Below are 14040 nucleotides of genomic sequence, written 5' to 3'. Positions count from 1 at the left end.
TTCCCACTCCCTTTATTAACCACTTATTCTCCCACTCAGATTTGATGTTTGTGTTTTCTAGATATACCACTGTGCAGCCCTTAACCAAGAAATTAGCTACATCTCTTTACAACCGAGTTAAACACTGAAAATATCAAAGCGCATACAAGTAAGAACTTCCTATCTATTAAGCTGCAGTGCCTAAGTGCATTCTTCTGACCACAGATCCAATCAGATACCAGGTGTTTTCAGGAAACTAGAGCGCCAAGATCCCATTTTATAAAGATATATTAAACAACTGCATGGGGGAAAGAACTAAGGCTGTATGGATAGCTATTCACAACACAAAAGCAATAATACATTTATTTCATTTGTAACAAAGATAAGAAGCCTGCTAATAGAGGTAGACCAACTTTTGAAAGATGAGATTGACAAACGCAGACAGAGTGGTAAACGATTTGTAACTATTATACTTAGCTTTGTATTTGAGAAGAATTCAATTTTTCACCCATTCCAATTTTCTAATGTTTGTCCTGCAAAAATACTAAGCTGTGGGCTACAGGCAGGGATAATTTAGAAACACAGATGTGGACTTTTCACAAGAGCTGGCAAGAAGAAAGGTATGAAGAAAACCTTTGAACTTTAATTTTGTGATAAAAGTGCATTTTTTCCCCATAGATGAATAGCAAGATAAGTATTATTCCTTCTAATTACATACAGTTACAGATTCAGAAATGAGGCAGCGACAACAAATTCTTGAATTCAGAAGGTGCACAAAGCCATGCTGCCAGGCTCCTACTAAATCAATTTCAAACCTATGCGAGTCGATGCATTTACATCAGAAAATAAAACTAAAAAGTCAGGAACACTAGGTGCAACGATGAGATGTGAAATGAGAACGTGCTTCTGAAACCAGTGAATTTTGACAGCCTGAGAAGCCACTGCACACATTCTGCAACATTCACTGACATGACAGCGTAAGGTGATGACTTGCCCTTATCACACACAGGCAACAGCTTGAAGTCACACATACAGAGCTGAAATACTATTTTGCTGTAATACTCCTAAAAACTCCAAACCAGAGGTTTTTTTTTTTTTAATTAAAAAATCTCATGCTAGTGTAACACTGACTTTTTTTTTTAAGCTGAAGCATTCTTTTCCAGCATGAACTATATTATGTTGAGTCAGGCTGCAGGTCTCAAGATCTCATTTGCGTTGGCAAGAAGCTCCCTGCTCATTGATGGGGAGTGGAAAAAACATTCCGCAGAGCTGCCATTGGCTCCGCACTGCAGAAACACAAGCTACAGTTTGGCCTGGTCTTTTGGCCAGTTTCAACAGGAAGGAAGCCTGTAGCTCCATCAACTCTGCTAACACCATTAGGTGGTACTTGGACTTTCAGATACTCTCCGTCACTGGGAATTTACTTGAAACTCAAGTCCACAACAAAAATTTAATCAAAAGCAAAATAATAAAAATCGAACAACAAAGAGGTGATGGCAAACTTCAGCACCTAAATAAGGCTTAAATACTTGTGGTTCGTACAGCATTTTGTATGCAGGTGGACATTTACATTAAAGTGTAGCTTCAAAAAGTTGTTCAGTATCTGCCAGCCCGAAATCTGAACACACAGGCCATATTGGTAACTACCCTATGATGTTCCACAGTCCACCCAAAACCTGCAACTTAAAGGAAGAGAACACCTACACACTGATTTTAATTTACTGATCTTCAACTGAGGTTTTACATTCACTAGTACAGCTGAATAGCAGACTGTAATTTAATAGGTTCACCAGTTTCCTCTCATAACCATTAGAGATTACAGAAGGCTCTAACTCAAACAAGACTCCTCTGTAGTATGCTGGTGAAACAGGACTATATTTACAAACCATCTGTTTTGCTATCCCATTTTAACCAGGTCTTTCCTCAAGTGTCAACAACATCGCATCTCTTTTCTAAGTGACTCTCCATCCTTCTTTCCCCCCATACCTCACTGCAGTTAGGCTTAGCCATTTGCCATGCTTTCACCAGCTTCAACGGGACCTGTACATCCTACTACGCTGCAACACCAGGCTGCAACATTTCCAGACTAAATGCTTTAGAAAAAGCCAGCCAATCTTACTAAGAAAGACTGCTAGGATTCTTATAGGCACCACCACTCAAAGCTAATTAAAACATGCCTGTTTAAAGCATTTGAGATTCTTTGATTACCTCCAGATAACGCGAAAAAAAATTACTGCTACCATCTGTCACCCACGCAGGCCGCTGGTGAAGATTTCAGTGTCAGAACCCACATGCCCGTTCTGTTGGTGAAGTCAGTTCAAGCAGTTCCTGTCCCACTTTTTCCAATGGCTAGCTTTTAATCTGCATTGTTTCTGTGATTCTGTTAGGGAGCATGTAAACACCAGCATGGCCGCAGGCTGGCAGAGGTGACTTCTTGAACTGACCTTACTGCTTGGCTATCACCACTCTTAGGACTAGAGCTTCATGAGAGGCTTTCTTCATCAGCAACACAAGCTTAAAGAACTCTTTATCCCTTCCTCCTTGCCTCAGCTGTGCAGAAAAAGTTATTTGTGGGATCAAACTACAAACCACATCAGTGAACTATGGGGAAAGGACAGCAAATCCATATGCTAGAACTGCTGACGCGACAAACACCACCCTCAGCATGAAGTTACAGGACACTGCTGAACTGATCTAGCGGCTCTCCAGCACCATGGAGGAAGTCTCCTTCCACGAGACCACCTAAGAAAGGTGAATAGCAATCCACTTTTTCTCGTTCATTTTCTAACTCCTTATTCATAGGCTGACCTGGCTCACAGACTGCTGAAACCGATACCAAAGACCGGCCACTTGTGCCAGGGAAAGAAGTTTTCACCTCTCAGCCACAGCAAACTATCAGACCGGCCCAGATGCTCACCACCATTTGCATTTTTACATTTTTCTTTCTTTAAAAGTGCTACTTCAAGGGCACCTTTATGTATACCTTAAGAGTACTCATTTACACAGAAATACTGACAAGAGTTAGAGCACCCCGTGGGGGCAGGAAAGCCATATTTCACATCAGTAAGACTACTCCCCCCAGTGAAGGGGGTTCTACCACCATTTTGCCTGTATAACTGCACTGCACTGGCAATCTCTGCAAACATACACCTGCATTATGGAAGGATCTCATACTTGCATGCATCAAAAATAATGCAAATACGTTGGTATTGTTCACAGCCTCGACAAGACCTATTTTCACCAAAAGCATGAAGATAATACATTAGCATATTGATATTTTTCCCCTCTGCAGTATGTGTATGAAAGCACTACTGGGAGAACTGATATTTTCCCTTCAGCCTGGAAACCACAGGGGTTTTCAACCCTTTGTAGAGGAAAAAGAAACAAATAATGGGTATTTTCTCTGAACCATGCTGCTCAACACATTACCTGCTTGAAACAAGAGGCTGGAGAAAACAGAAAATTCCCCAATCCAAAGGACAGTTGCTCTCCTGCTGCTTACAGTTTATTTTTTTAATCTTTCACCAGATACTGTGGAAGAGGAACCCCAGAAGTAATATACTTCTTTAGGGCTGGGAAAGGAAGATGGAAACGTACTTCTTGTAGAAGAGCTGGAAGTAATTCTTTATCAACCCCTTTCATACATACTTTCACGTTAAGTCCTGACTCAAATACAGCGTAAGTTACATTGCTTAAAAATTTGTTAGTTGTCAAATTTCTACTTGTATTCAACCCATTTAACAAAAGTTTTCTCATTCTGACTGGATCCCTCAGTGCAGTATCACAAACGCAAGCCACTGTCACAACTGGAGCAGCATTCCCAGCTCTGATACACCTACCTCTGCCCTAAGCAGCCACCGCCAAACACAGGCTGGTGAAGTTCCGACTTAAGTAATTTCATAACTTTTGCATGAATCATTCAGACAAATCTTAAAAGTCTTGTGTCAAAGCAGCTAAATGAATTACTGCTATTGAAGACAATGCTGCAGCATGCAGGCAATTTTAACTTTTTTTTTCCTTTAAGATAGGCACTGCTTAAAATCACTGAAAAACTAACAATAGGCATGTAACAAATCAAAGCTAACATGAACACTTTGCTAAACGTCTTTGTCTAATCCAATATATGTATCTTAGTAAACATTTTATTATTCATGGGACTGCAAGCTCTTCTGGGACTGACTTAATAAATATTTATACAGTGCTCTGCACAATAGAGCCTAATCCAAGTCAAGTTCTTTAGCCAATACCAAAGCATAAATAAAATACAATAATCTAGTATTGGCAATTATTCCAGCAAAAGAGTTTAAACTACACAGTCTCAGACCAAAAAAATAAAAATAAGAAAACCACTCATTTACCACAGACCTGACAAATATACTTTTTTTTTTTAAAAAAAAAGGGAGAACAAGGCACCATTTTTTTTAAAAAAATGAAGCAGCTTTTTCATAAGCAAACGCGAACACACTGCTTCCAGAATGAGCACCTTTCATTATATCCATTCAACTAGTACTTATCAACCTAAAATGCCTTTTAAGCTCGCTTTTGCTGAGCTCATGGAGATTCCCACTGTTGTTCACGACCGGCTTAAACCTGTTAGATTAAAGAAGGCTCTGACAAAAGTAACCTACCATTCCCTTTCAAAAAAAATGTTTTGTCCAACAAAGGGAAAGTAGCAATTTGAAGCAGATGAATGAATTGAAAGAAATCCAAGCACAGAGCTCATGACACTTTCTTTGTCTCTCAGGAAAGCCTGACCAGAGCAAGGGCAAACAGCAACAGATACTCTGAAGAGGAAACAGAATTGAAAAGGGAATGACAAGTGCTGCACTGTTTTCTTAAGAAGGAAGACTAGTTTCCGAGAAGAACGGTTAGAACAGGTGAGGAAAAAATGCCGAAGTAGTAAAAACAAACATAAACAAGAGGGCACTAACAACTGAATTGTGAAGTATATACCATGTGTTTGCAAAGGGAAAGGGAGAGCGAAGAAAGGATACGAACAAACAGATCTACTCTTTTCTGGGTCACCTACAATTATGAAAGGATGGCAATAAAAAGGTGGTTAGAGGAGATAAATTCTGTATTCTGCAAAATCTATATCTGCATAGACAGATTTTTAAAAAGTCAAGAAAAAAATAGAATGTTGCGAGGACAGCACAGGACTGTAAAAATAAACACCTAGCACAGCAAGAGTACAGTCTTTCTGAAGGGTTTGAAGACAACCTGAATTGACAAAAGATGCAATTACATGCCACACTATACAACTTCATTTCTTTGAAGTGTGGATCTTTTTTTCCTATAAAGGTGAAACTGTTCATAATTTTTTCCACCTGAGGAAATCAGACTTAGGACTTGTGCAGGAAAAGTATTTTCTGTATTTCTAACCTTCAGTATAAAGTAGAAGCCCCCCCCCTTTTTTTTTTCCTAAATAGCTTTAGGAAAATAGATGATTTATCTGGATGTACACTTTACTTATAGTTTCTGAAACATCAGAAACATCAGATCAGTAACAAGGACAATGTCTGGAGTGGTGGTTAGGTTTTGAAGCCCAAGGAATTTTTTTCCAGTTACACTGCTGAAAAAGTAAAACATTCTGAAAACACAGTGATCAACAAATTATTATTATTATTTTGTTTAACAATACAACAAAAAAATGCATTCTAAAGCCCTAAGTTTGACAGCTTTCAGGAATTTTCCTAACAATTACTCATTGGACATATATTTACACTTGATCTTTGTACCAGTCACTGATGAAAACAGCTAAGCCTCTTCTTGCCCAATAATTAAAGAACATACATTGGAGCAAACAGGATTGAAAGTTTGCTGTTAAGTGTGTTTCACCTGCCTGCCAGTGAGTTCTCTTCCATTTTGGCTAGCATCATTTGTACAACAGAGGTCTACCAGATAAATACTTATTTCAAGATTCAATGAACTAGATCAAAATCTTCACTAGGAACTGTAATAACAAGTAAGTTATTTCAGACATTAAAACAGTTTGATGCTACCGTGGCTCATCTTCACAGATGAACCTATTAGACCTGGGAGCACATTAACTACGCGGCTGCATGCAACAGCCCACATAGGTGTGACTGAATTACACTAACATGAGGCAGCTAGTCAGGTCATTCAAACTTTGAAAACAGATGTAACAATGAAATAACACTTTTGCTATAAAGTATTTTGAGAGTAACATGTATTTCTTATGCAGCTGAAGCAACTGCTCCCTCACGCACATTCTTGCCCCGTGCTGCTCCGTGCCGGAATAGGCGTAAGCACAGCCCTGCAGTGAGCCAGACCCACACAGGCAGACACGCGGGCACAGAAGAGGTTTCACGTGTGGAAGCAATGGCACCACCAAACACCCAACGGGCACCTCACCCTCAGCGTTTTTATCACTGCAACACCGCCACCTCAGCAGCATGGCAGTCCACCTAGCTACCCTACGTACTGCACCTTTTCTCCCCCTTCAGTCTTCATCTTCTTAAGAATCCTTTGTAGCATGAATTTTATTTAGTAAACCGAAACTGGCACCTGCTGCTCTCCGAGGAACTGTCCCACGAGCTGCAGAGCTAGCACAGCCTCATTTCCCACAGGTATGCGCTGCTCCAACCGTGCTCCCAAGTTCCAAGGAATCGCCTTCCACCTCTATCCCAGATGCCCTTTATCCTGCCCCCTCTTCCAAGCACTACCCACAACGTACCTAACCTCTCCTGCCCTCTGACTACCGGCTGAGAAGAGGAGTAGTGCCCGTCATATCTAGGTCTTACCCCAAAGACAACTGTTGGTTGGCCAACCGGCACGCTCAACACAGGTAAGCGCTACGCTCATGCACGACTTTCCCCCGAAGAGATCCTGTACTCAATGAAGCCATCCATTTTAGGAAAGCTTGTTAAATAATATTAAAATGCAAAATCTCTGAGACCTTGCCTCTTGGCTAATTGTGTCTTTGATGAAGTTAGCTGATGAGCTCAAAATTTACTGAGGCACAGGATTAAAGAAAACATAATCGCTCGAGATTGTGTCTTCAGAAAGGCAAACTAAAGATGGAAATACGCTACACAAACAGAAGACCAAGGTGTCAGAGACCTGTCTGAAGCAACACTTTAACATTTCAGACAATCCTCAAAAACACCAATTCTATTCAATTTGTAGGTCCGCATGTAAAAACCTGTGAACAAAACTGAAGTCCAACCTCTTCAAAGGTACCTCTATTTCTTTAAAAAAGTTGTGCAGAAAATACATTCATCTCAGCATCTTATCCACATGAGATCAGTTGATTCTGAATTTCCAAGTTCCAAAAATTATTTTCTACTATGTATAATTAAGGTTTCTTAAACTGCATTTACATGTTCCTTTTAATAACCATTTGCATCCTTTGACCATTTCAAACATGTTTTCAAGGCGGTGTAAAAGTCTCAAAGATTAAAAAAAGGTCTCTGCAAGTTTTGTGACGGCTATGTAGAGAAAAGAACCTCAAATCAGAGCCTTGAATGAGGGGGAAAAGCAGGCGGAAATTTGCCTTCTCTGCCAGCAGCGCCAGCATGCCGAGCAGTCAGCATGCAGATAACACCAGATTTCATTAGATCTGACACAAGCTTAAATACTTAAACAACACCCAAATACTAACTTAAGAAAATCATAAGTATCTCATAGCTTTGTTTTTTTTCTTTTTGGAAATTCTAGCAGGCCTAACCATATCATGACTAATGGGTGTACACTTCTTAAAAATGTTTTTAAAAAAGTATATGCAACCTTCAGATATGCTATTTTTTTATTTTTAAAACCATTTCACATTGCTAAGTCAACACTTCTCTAAATATCAAAGGGAGCACAAGTTTACATCCCTTCTGAAACGCTAACAATTAAATAAAGGAAAAACTAGATTCCACTCATAGTACAACCAGGATCTGAATGAGTTTTAAACCACTCATCATTAAACACAGTGAAATTTGATCTTCATCTCTGTTCAGTATAGTAATGAGCTATGCATTTTCCATACTGCCACAAAATTTGATTATACATGTATTATATTCTTAGCAAAATGCTTTATTTTTAACAAAAAATCTTTTTTTTTTTTTTAACTGAAGTTCTGTGGCCAGATATTGAACAAAACTATTCAGCACACTACCATAGGTAATGCTCAACTTCTTGCCACCAAAATATACCTAAGACATTCTGAAGAGAATAACTATTTAACTCCACCTTGGCTGCACCTATGACAGCAAGATCATCTTTAGTGATGCCTTTCATTCAACAACCAATGTTCTCCAATTATATCAGGATATCACATACACACAACACCAAACTCTCAACCTTAATTATGTGCAACTATTCCACTTGGCTTCACTAGAACCAGATTACTAACTGAAGAACACCAAAATCCAATGGCAGTGTAACACAAAGCTAGAAAGAACGCGGTGATCATCTGTATACTCTCTGGAATATGTTGAGCTTGCTGATCAGTTCAATAAAATAAATTCTTCATTTTACTATAATCATACAAAAATGGTCTAAAAAGCCTTGTGTCAGGGACAGCATTAATATTGTCACAGTGATTTTTCTGGTAGGCATTTTTAAGAGAAGGTGAAACTGAAACGACCATTATACTGTAACCTCTAACTGCAATTAACAGTTTATCAAAAATTTTTATCCAACTGTGAAACCGACAGCTTTCTCACTCTCCCAGCTGCATTTATGTATGTGGAATCCAATCAAGATCAGTTTGCTGATCATGGTTCCAGATGTTTTAGAGCATCCACCAGCATTTTTCCTGTTTGAAATACAAAGTATATACTTTTAGAGTTCAGATAACCTACTACGCAATTGAGGAGGAACAAAAATGCAAAACTCAAGTCATTGTACACATTAGTGGAAAAAAGTTAACTTTTGCTTCAATCATTTAAATATTTGAGTTTTGAGTATAGCTTTAAAAATCCAGTTCTGAATCACTGGAATTTTTGTTCTATTTCCTGTAAAAGCACCAACAGCAACATCATTCGGCATTCCGCTTGCAACAGTTCAGAAAAGATCAGCCTGATCCCTCAGTCCTAAATTTACAGTCACTTCATAAACTCGAGGTCATATCTGACCAACTTATTTCTTCCACTGTTTCCAACCAAGAAGATCGCAGTAAGAGGGAGGAACTTGCAATAGGATGAAGAGCAAGCTAGTTTTATGTTTCAAAGTACTTACTCTCAAAGAAAGTTTGCCAAAAGCACTTTAAGCTCCCTAGCAAAAAAAATATAAGTTTGCTGAAAATAATCTCTTCAACAGATGACAGGTTTAATTCTACAATGCTTAAAAAGCATATCGGTTATTCATAAAACTAAAGACCATTATGAAACAACACAACCTCAGCCTTCAAAGCAACGCAATGGTGAGAAAAACTACTGCTTTCTTTCATCGTGTCACTGGATGAGAAGGTTCTACCAGGACACCATCATAGGAAGAGTGCCCATTTTCAAGAAATCTATTTTCATACCAACAAATTTAAAGGAAGAACCCATTGACTTCTCTTGATGTTTAGATGAAAATGGTTTACATTTCACAAAGATTTTGAGAGCTGGTATGCGTGAGGGCAGCATATCAAGAAGACGGCACTGCCCACACAGATAATGGTATGGAGGACGCTTTATCAAATATCTCTCAGTCGCAACACCTCCTCCAACAGCTCCACCCACTCCCCTCTGCAGGCTCTCCTGCAAAGCAGCAAGAGGAGCAATGACCCAGGTCCTCCCAGTTCTTAAAAGAAACTGACAGCCAGCTCAGTGATCCTTCTGCTACAGTGCAAGTCAACGTACAATCTGCAAATGAGCCTCTATAAGTCCAATAGATGAGTAACTTCATTGACCTCAGAAGTGACTGAAGCTTTCTTTTAAATTGAGGGCAGAACTTACTGAAGCTGATGACATATAGGTCTCCTAATCTGTCAGGGGAACTTCCCTCTTGCCAAGAGACATATACAAGATAAGAACTGTGAGTTTTGACAAACCTAATTACAACAATACAGATAAAGAACAAAATCGAAATATTTAGATGAAATGCAAATGCCTAGCTATCTGGTAAATCACTGGCTAAACTGAAAATTATTCTTGATTTCAGCAAACCATGGCCAATCATGGCCATGCTACTGCCACAGAGCTGCTAACCCGCCTTACAGTAGTGCACACCCGGTACAATTTTAGCGTCTATGGTTATTATAATGGAAAACAATTTCAGCAGTTGAAGAGAAAGACTTAGCGATTATTTTCCCAATACCTATATAAGTCAGAGTACTGAAAATTATGTGCAATGCCATCTTCAGCACTCTATAGATGAAAAAAGTAGTTTCTGAATTTCAACCTGTATCAATACCTTAAACTAAAGGTGACAAGAAAAGCACACCTGAAACCTACTCCTTGCAAAGAAGTGTTTTTTGGGATTACTTTTTTTTTTTTTTTGAAAGCCTGTACTTACTGCCACTAGTATGGAAGTACCTACAGGTCTTGGGCACAGACCAGGGACTGCTGTGCTACCAAGTACAGGACAAAGCACACGAGGCCCCTGCGCTGAAGGCCTTGCAGCAGCTCAGGGGACCGGGCATTCAGACCTTCAACGCAAGCCTTTCAATGAATGAGACAAAGTACTACACACCTCTCCACAGCGTTCCCAGGTCTCTCAGGGGTTCAAAACTGAAAAAGAAACACACAAAAACCCAACCCCGACTACGCCCATCTCCTGCCCTCCCAACCCCTCTCATCAGCACCGTTTCAAGACCTTCTTCCCAACGCCCAAACCGCCTCGAATAATGGTAACGGGCGCCCCAAACATACTATATATGGCCTCGACGCCGGCCAGCCCCCGCCGGGAAGCCACCGGCCGCCCGGGACCGCACCTCGGCCCCAAATGGCGGAGCCTCGCCCGGCGGCCGCACACCTGTCACCTGCCGGACCCCGGCGGGTACCGGGGCCGGGCTGCGGGGCCGGGCTGGGGCTGGGAGCGCTGGAGGAGGCGAAGAAGCTTCCCCCTCCCGCCGCCGCCCCGGGGGCTGCTCCCCGCCGCCGCGCCGAGGCCTCCCCCTGCCCTCGTCCCCGGGCAGCGCCCCCGCCCCTCCGCCAGGCCCCGGGATGGGAGCGGAGCAGCCCGGCCCGGGGAGCAGCCGCCGCCAGGCCCGCCTCGGCGGGGTGAGCCTTACCCTGCTGCTGCCGCTTCTCCTCCTCCTCCTTCCTCCTCCTCCTCCTCCTCCTCCGCCTCCTCCTCCTCCGCCGCCGCCACTACCGCCACCAGCGCCGCCGCCCGGCAGGGGGGACCCCGCCGCCCCGAGCCGCTCCGCAGCCTCCCGCCGCCGCCGTCCCGCTCCGGGGGGGAAGGAGGAGGATGAGGAGGAGCAGGAGGAGGAGGGAGAGAAGGGGGGTCCGTGCTGCTGCCGCGGCGGGCGGGAGAAGCGGGGCGGCCGGGCTGTGGCTGGGTGGGTGCTGGGCGGCTGCGGCGCCGCTGCCGTCCTCCGCTGGCACCGCTGCGGCTCCGCGTCGCGCCCGGCCCGGCCCCCCCTCCCCCCGCGGCTGCTGCGCTCCGAATCAAAATAGTGTCACAACATGGCGGCGGCCGCCCAGCATCGCGAGAGCCGGCCCCGGGTGCTAACGGGAGCGGGAGCAGCGGGGGGAGGAGGAGGAGGAGGAGGAGGAGGGGGGGGCGGGCGCGCCAATGGGGGACGGAGGGAAGGGGGAGGGGGCGGGGCCCATGGGTGCGGCGCGGTGCCCGCCCCTGTCCCGGCGCACCCCCTCTCCACCTCTTGCCCCGCAGTGCCGACAAAAGCTGGGTTGAAAAGAAACCGCAGGCACACGGAACACCCCAGTATCTCGAAGCAGTTGTTCTGGGAGGGGCTTTCTGTCAGAAATACTGGTGCTGTCTCTGAATACCGTCGCGCTTTATAGAGGGTGCCTATACATCACTGCTCCCATCATCGCTCACCAAAATCCTCTTTATGAAACGCTGATCGGCAAGAGCGAGTCTGCGTGCAGGCTGGCAGAGCCCTCTTCCCTGCCCTGCTCAAAGCCCTCTTCCGTGCCCAGCTCAGTGGTCGCCAGCACCCACAGAAGGGACCCCAGACCTGGCCTGGAGCCCCACTGGCCTTCGAGCAGCAGGCCCCATGGGTCCTCTTGCAGAATTCAAAATGGTCAAATCCCTCCGCTGACAGAAAGACAGGCATCCTTCATTTTAGTGGGACATTCAAGTCAGTCCTTATATTTCATCTTAAAACAACTTTCAGATGAGTTTATAAAATCATCCCGGTTCACGTTTATTTTTTTTTTTGTGGAGAAGTGTTACGTTACACTGCTGACTCTTCCACTCTTGCTTTATTTCCTTTCTTCCTGCTTCCTTGGTCTGTTCATCCTCACTGCTCTTAGCAGGTGCTGACCTAGCAGTGGACAGTCTGTACGTTCGTTCTTGAGTAACCCTAGTCTGCAAAGTACAGCTAGAAACAGAAATGCTGTAGAATGAATCTTCATCACTGGTAGCAGAATGAAACTCTATGACTCCCAGCTTTCAGACACGACTATACGACTGTACGACTAGAAACTATAGGACTCTATGACTTTCAGATTTCACTGTACAACAGTGGTACTGTGCAGAAGCCATTTAAGAGAAACTTTTTTTTTTTCCCCTAACCTTAACTCTCAAAGGCACCAGAGGTTTCCAGTGCCTTCCAGCATATGAAAGGAACCATGACACTGCTAGGCTGTAGTCATTCTAAAACCCTAAAAAGTTGCAATATCCTTCACAGTGGTGCAATGAGAGAGGGCTCTAGTTTCTTCACAGGACATCAGCTGAGAGATTGGCCAATTGACACTTTGATATAAAATGACATAAGCTAACAAAAAACGAACATACATTAGGAAGGAATTAAATTATTTGTGACATAATTTAGGCTAAGTGTCCTGTTACAAGAAATGAAGTTCTCTGACATCACAACAATGGATATTTTCAGAAATGGTTAAAAAATGTTTTCCAAATGAAAGCACTAACTTGTAAAAAAACCCAACCTTCTGAACGACATTCAAATTGTCAAACAGAGTAAGCAATAGCTGAGACTAGTTTTGTTTGGAGTAGGCAGGGAGAGAGAAAACACAACACCAACATGCCTGATAGTGAGATGTTATGTTGGGAGACGTTATGTTGGGAGGGAAAAAAAAGGGGGAAAAAGGAAGTTTTTTCCCCCCTCTAAAATATAGAAATATAGGCGTGTTTATACATTCCAGTAAGAATTAGTCATTTTCATATGCTGCAAAAGAGAAGTTTGCAGTTCTTCTGTACATCAGCAGTATGGCACATGAAGTGCACGCGCCCGAAGTTTATTACCCAGCTTGTCTTGAGTCAAGGTTAGAGAGGGCTGAGACTCTGCTGGAATTTGTATATTAGTTGTAAATAAAGTAGTATCTCTCCCAAAGAAGCCAGGAATGAAGACAATCTCTTGCAAAAATGGGCATTGGGGCATCTAGAAAGAAGACACAATGGAAACATCAGATCACAGAGAGCCATACCTGGGTTGGCCCACTGTAATCGTGCAGATGAATTAATTAAATCTTCTTCTTCTGCAACCTGTGCTGTAGACAATTCATGACCTACCCAAGTCATCTGCCCAAGCACACTGCTGTTCAACTCTTCCAGCACAACTGTTTCAAATGTCGCTAAGCAGTACCTGACCTTTCAGACAGATGTGATAGTATACTTAAATGAATACATCTTGTGCATTAGAAACCGAGTTTATTTTGTTAAGTTAAATACCAAGTTAAATATTTGACTCTTTTTGCCTGCAGTTGCTAAAACAGGGATTTGCCACAGGAAAGTGAAAGCCCATCTCTCGCTGCTCCATCAGCAATATTTACTGCAGTGCTTAAGCGCCAGGACATGGGACCGAGCAGCTCGGTTCTTTTCCTCCTCTTCCCAGGCTCTGTTCACACTGCACCTATGTCTGAGCCTGTTCCTAAAATTGCCCTTCTCTCCTCTATAGCAGCTAATTTGAAATCATTTTTAACACCTTCCCAAAATCAAAGAATGCTGTATTTAAGAAAATTGTTCTGTATA

At 42.8% G+C, this 14040-nt stretch overlaps 1 protein-coding gene across 2 annotated transcripts in view; it reads right to left on the bottom strand.

Moving 5' to 3' along the window:
- Positions 1 to 11561, bottom strand: part of TAB2 (TGF-beta activated kinase 1 (MAP3K7) binding protein 2) — a 62632-nt gene extending 51071 nt beyond the window's left edge. Inside the window, exon 1 of one of the 2 annotated variants that reach the window (XM_066994182.1) lies at positions 11150 to 11561. The gene's annotated coding sequence lies outside the window, so the exon portion shown is untranslated. Of the gene's footprint in view, positions 1 to 10608; positions 10930 to 11149 lie in introns of those variants that run through there. The other variant, XM_013178294.3, reaches the window with a different exon arrangement.
- Positions 11562 to 14040: the final 2479 nt, after the last annotated feature.

This window comes from Anser cygnoides, chromosome 3 (assembly GCF_040182565.1).
Source record: "Anser cygnoides isolate HZ-2024a breed goose chromosome 3, Taihu_goose_T2T_genome, whole genome shotgun sequence".
Lineage (NCBI taxonomy): Eukaryota > Metazoa > Chordata > Aves > Anseriformes > Anatidae > Anser > Anser cygnoides.
The sequence above is the reverse complement of the archived record's forward strand: the minus strand, read 5'-3'. Positions and strand labels throughout refer to the sequence as shown.